Source organism: Trichogramma pretiosum, unplaced genomic scaffold (genome assembly GCF_000599845.2).
Source record: "Trichogramma pretiosum strain Unisexual culture from Peru unplaced genomic scaffold, Tpre_2.0 scaffold41, whole genome shotgun sequence".
NCBI lineage: Eukaryota > Metazoa > Arthropoda > Insecta > Hymenoptera > Trichogrammatidae > Trichogramma > Trichogramma pretiosum.
The window spans coordinates 436,084-442,083 of record NW_019640824.1 but is presented as its reverse complement, the minus strand read 5'-3'; positions in this window follow the sequence as shown (position 1 = coordinate 442,083).

Sequence of the window (6,000 nt, the reverse complement as noted above, 5' to 3'; positions counted from 1 at the left end):
AGGAAAAAGAGCGAGAGGAAAAGGGGGTTGTTGCCTCTCTCTCTCTCTCGCTGAGTACTTTTAGCGAAGCGAACGCTCGGCAGATAGCTCCTGCGTATCTATCCATACACACACATACACACAGGTACACAAAGTCCTACGTCCGATGTCCGAGTTCGCAACAGCAACAGCAACAGCAACAGCAGCGGATAAAAAGAAATACACAACGAGGAAATCTAATTCCATTAAAGAATCAATTCCTATCTCGTTGCTGCTGCTGCTGCTGCCGCCGTCGCTGCACCCGCGTGTGCATGCAGTGTGCGCGCAAAGGTGAACGCGTTTCTCGGGGCTCGATCGACGACGACGACGACGACGACGACGACGACTGTACGCTACAGTAGCAACGCACACAGTGACATTGTTCCTCCTCTTCCTCCCTAGTTTCCTTTTTCTTTTTTTTTTTTCTTTGCTTTCCTCTATTTTCTACTCTACTACGCTGCTGCCGCTGTCGCGCTCGCGTTGCACACGCGCGCGGGCTGCGCGATGGTATCCTTTTTTATATATATGCGCGCTGCTTGCTACTGCCTCGCGATTTAGAGCGACGAAAAGTAAGTAAGCAAAAGCAAAGTAGAAAAAAAAACGTAAAGTAGTAGCAGTAGTATAGTGGAAAAAAAAGAACGAAATGAAAATGAAAATAGGCACGAGGGAGCTCCTCCGCTGCGTGCACCAACACACACACACACACACACACCACACAGAATGTATCGATCCTTCGAACGCGTAGCTCGCGCGCGTGTACACGAGCTTGGTAAAAAGTTCGCACGCGCCATGCCATGCCATGCCGTGCCATAGTTGCGCGAGACATTCCACACACGCATGCATCGGCATTTATATACACATATAGTGGTGTGCCTTGTATATATACACATTCTGTGTGTGCACCTCTATATATATGTAGAGAGGATAATGCGCGAGCGAGTTCGAGCGAACGAGCCGGAGGAATCGATGGTCAGGCGCCCCCGCAATACACGTATGTATAGTGTATACCGCGTGCACATAAGCGCGCACACATGCAATGCATGCGCTTAAATTATTGCTCGCGGCCTTTTACTCTCTCTCGTTGGTCTAGCCTGGCTACACGTTGCTGTATTTTTTTTTTCATTTTTTTCGCTACTAGCTGCTCCCTCGCTGCTGCTACTTCTATTATTATACCGTACATTATATCGCTGCGCGCACACAGGGCTACATGTACGAATAAGTCTTGGGAGGGGTACACAGCAGCAGCTATACGTATGTACGTGTGGGTATATACATAATGCGAGCGAGCGGACAATCTTATTACCATTGAGTGAAAAAGTGCGCTTCAGCTCCTCTATATACTGCCTCGACGATAGAAAAGCTGAAGCTTATACCGCTACTGCCTGCCGCTGCTCTGTAGCTTGCCACGCTCGCGCCGCGCTCTGTTCACTGGTCTGTCGCTGATTCGATTTTATACTTTTCTTTCTCTCTCTCTCTCTCTCTCTCTGTCTCTCCCCCGCACATGCTTCTATGCAACGACTCCGACGACTACGAGTGATTGCCTAGACTCGACGAAGCTCGCGAGCAGCTCGTCGTCGTCGTCGCTCTTTATGTACTTGTTTGTTTGCTTACAGGCACACGCATACACATGTGTATATATACATTTTGAGCGGAGCGGGTATGTATATGAAACGAGAAACTGTTTGTGACGTACGAGATTTTCGCTGCTGATTTTCCTCCGCGAGCTGCTGCCGCTGCTGCTTCTTACTGAATGTACCTACTACCACTAGACTCGTAACATGTGCATACACACGTCGCTCGCTCGCTCTCTCCATCTCTCAAGCTCTCGATTTAAACGTCACTTGTAAATACACCTTAGATATTTTGCTATATAATATAGGGCGGACTTGTATTATATATATTTGAGAGCTCGGAACTGCTATATGTACCCGCTGCAGCGGCAAGCATTATTAAGAGCGGATTACGCGGCACTAAATGTCATATTGTGTCAGTGCTGCTGTGTGTACTACCGAGCTCTGCAATTGTCAGTCGTTTACTATTAACTTGTGCTGTATATAGGCAGCGGCATACGTGTATGTATGTACGCTCTTTTTTCACACGCCGCGCACAGTCGAGTTAACGAAATAATGACGCGATTTTCAATGATTCGGGCCAAAGCCCCATTATATCAATATATAGAGCTTCGACTCTTTGCCTGTGTCCTCCGGTTCTCTCTCTCTCTCTTTCCCTCCTCCCCTCTACGCACTACGCTTTACTGCACTCGATATAACGAAGCTGCTGCTGCTGCTGCCCTTTGAAGACTAATCGTTCGTGACGCGTAATCGCACGCATACACGCATGTACGTACGTGTGTTAGGTTCAGTCGCGATGGCCTGTGTCTACATACGTCTTTATATTCACGTGACACGAACATTGTGTGTACTTTTTGTACATACATACGTGTATCGATATAAAAATGCTCGTTAAAAAAAAAACACACACAAAAATATCTCTATACGCGAGCCATCGAGAGTGTGTAACGAGAAATAATAAAAAAAAAAAGAAACGACAAAAAAAGAGTGAAAAACATGTATATAGCTCGTATCCCATATGCAATTGCATGCGAATCGAGTGACTATACTGTCGCTCGCCATCACATATATGTGCGTATCCCCTCGCTAGCTCGTTCGCGGTGACGAATAAAACGTCCTCCTCTTTCTCTGTATGTGTGTTTGTGCCGTTGTGCAGCAGCTCGCGGCGGCGGCGGCAGCAACATCATGAGAGATCGGTCGACCGACTGCGCAGCGTAACGAGCATAATTTGCGACCTCTTCCCACATAGCTCTCGCGCCGCTTTTCAATTAAAATGAGTCGATATGTGCATGTATGTACCATTCACCCACGCACATCGACGATCTTTATACGTGTATCGAATGTATGTGTGTGTAAACTGGACAGCCCTTCTGCAATCTATTACATATGTCGCGCATACGCACAAGCGTATAACTGTGGCAAAGAGGATTAAAATCGTATATGACGTTGACTGCAACTGTGCGTTATATTAAAAAAAAAAAGAATCGCACAAATATCCACACCATATATCTAGTCGCGAAAATACTCGGGGTACAGCAAATTTTACATCGAGTACGTACTACGGTATTAAGGCAAATCGAGGCTCGGGCGGTACTTTTCATCTCCCTATACTCAGAGAGAGAGACACTCAGACGTATCCCCCAACACACACACATACATATACACAGACAGATGCCATCAAGCTCGTTAAATAATAAAATACGTATATAGCTAATTACTCGAATCTAGATATATACATTGGGCCGTGCTACAGCACGCCGAATTTGCTGTAACGCGCTGCTGCTGCTGTACAACGCGTGTTTGCATAATGTCGATTGGCTCGACAGCCCCTTCTATCCATCTATCCATCTCTCCCCCGCATAAAAGACAAATACCGAACTACTACTGGAGCTCTTTTCCATCCATCCATCCATCCACCCACACACACACCCATCTACCACCCTACATTCACCTCGCGTCATTGGCACGGAGCGCTTCTTCCTTATACGCTCGCGCAGCAGCTTACTTCCTCTCGCTCTCTTCTGCACTCGGCAGCAGCAGCCCAATCCTTATGTACCAACGAATTGGGACCTCCAGAGAGATCTCTCTCTCTTATTCCTTATATATATAATATCTCTGTCTGTCTAATGCTGCTTGCGCGCGAGAGCTCATTATTATACTTTGGCACGCGCGGTATCATCATCTCGCCGAAATTTCTCGACAAGCGCGGGGCTTTATTATCTTCTCTCTCTCTCTCTCTTTCTCAAGCTCGCATTCTCGAGTTTCTGCGGCTTTTAAGCTTACACATCTCGCGTCTGCCATAATAATAGAAGACCCGGAAAAAGTGAAGAGAAGAGAGAGAGTTAACGTTCAACTAATTCTCTCAGCCTGCACAATCATCGACGCAGCGGCCGCAGCCACAGCAGCAGCAGCTGACTTATCATCGTCTCTCTCGCTAATTTATGGTATCTTATGCGGTATAAGTGTATAATACTCGCAGCCCGAAAAGAGCAAACATTATTAGTATTACAATGGCGTTAATATCCCGTCATCATCTGACACCGCAAACACAAACACTCCATTATATTATATTATATTATACATACACAAATTGCTTGTAATCTCGCGAGCATCTCATCTCATTATGTGGCACTAAGACTAGGCGATAAAACTTTCTTTTGTCTCTCGTATAGTCGGCGGCGGCTGCGGCGCGTGCAGCATTACTTTATAATAGCAATAATGGGTATAAGCACGACACACCTGATGATCGACGAGGGCTCTCCATTCGATTTCAATTTTTTATTTTCTTATCCCTTTTTCGACACTTTTGCGAGAGACTCGTGCTTATCGCTGTTGGCTCTCACGGCGTCAATTTATTATCACCGCGAGTCACACGCAGTTATATCGACTCGGCCCATACAGGATATCTATGTGTGTAAACTGTCCTCACGAAAAATATCATCTACGCGTGTGCGTGTGCCAATACAATTATAATATATATAAGAAATTTATATTGCACTATCTTTCCTTCACATTGCAGCACTCGAGTTCACGGGCTTATCTTTCGACGTCGCCTTCGACTAACTCTTCTTTTTCCCTTGTGTTTTTTTTCCACTCTCGTCCACTTCACCCGGATCATCTGTAACATAAGACATTCCGATCAGGCGCGCGAGCTTAATAAGTGCTTTATTATACGCGTGTATCAGGTAAAAAAGTATTATGTACAGCCGCCGTAAGAGAAAGAGAGAGAGAGAAATGAAAAATGAACTATCGGTGGATGATGTATGTGGCCTATGTAAATTTTTTAGATACGGCGAATACACGAGTCTCCGAATACACACACACACACACACTCACGCGTTCAACGTGTATATAAATGTATGCCAAAGTAAAGGAGGGAAAAAAGAGCGACCACACTGTGCAGTTTATGCTGCATATATATATATCTACGCTGAGCATTCGCTTTTGTATAAATTATTCCTTAGATGTAAGAACAACAACAACAGCAGCAGGAGCAGCAGCAGTTGGAGCAACATCAACAGTAACTATAACAATCGGAAGAGAAAGAGGACGACGACGATGCGGCTCGAGCGCAGGAAGACAAAAACAACACACAAGTTTGTGCACAGAGTAAGAGAGAGAAAGAAGTTGAAATAAACAAAAAAATGAGGAAGAGAGAGAGAGAGAGAGGAACGCGACACGGGAAAAAACAGCGGCAGCAGCAGCAGAAAGAAAAAGTGCCTCTGCTCTGTGTATACGTATAGCCTGATACGCTAGGAAAGAGAGGAGGAGGAGGAGGAGAGGTAAAGCAAAGCTAAAAAGCAAAGTTAAAAAAAAAGAGGAGCAGAGCGTTGATACACAGAACACGCATCAACGGAGGGAGTATAGAGGAACGTGTGTGTGCGCGCAGTGTTATACGTCGAAAATAAAGAAAGCCTTCATAATGTTTCATTCACGTCGCGAAGTCGCAAACACATACCTATACGTATACGTACATACATCCTCGCACTAACACATGAATAAGAAGAAGAAGAAGAAGAAAAAGCACACAGACGCATACACACATTCGCGTTATAATACACGTTAGCGGTCTGGTGCGAAGTTGAAGCTCCGCAATAAGGCACACAGCTATACGCAAGGCTAAGTCAGCGAGAGAGGAAGAACGCGATTAGAATACGTTCGCAGGTGTCAAAGGAATCGCTCTTGTGAGCTCTTTCTCTTTCTCTCTCTCGTCGCTCACTCCCACGCATCGCACGCCTAGAGAGAGAGTCTCCGAGTGCGACGACGACAAAGGCACTTGATATTCCAGGTTGACGCGCGACTCGGTCGTCTTCGTCTTCGTCGTCGACGACGACAAAGCCAAGCCCCCACCGTATGTGTGACTCTCTGACTCGTGCTCGAACTATATACGCGCGGTATACGAAATAATAAT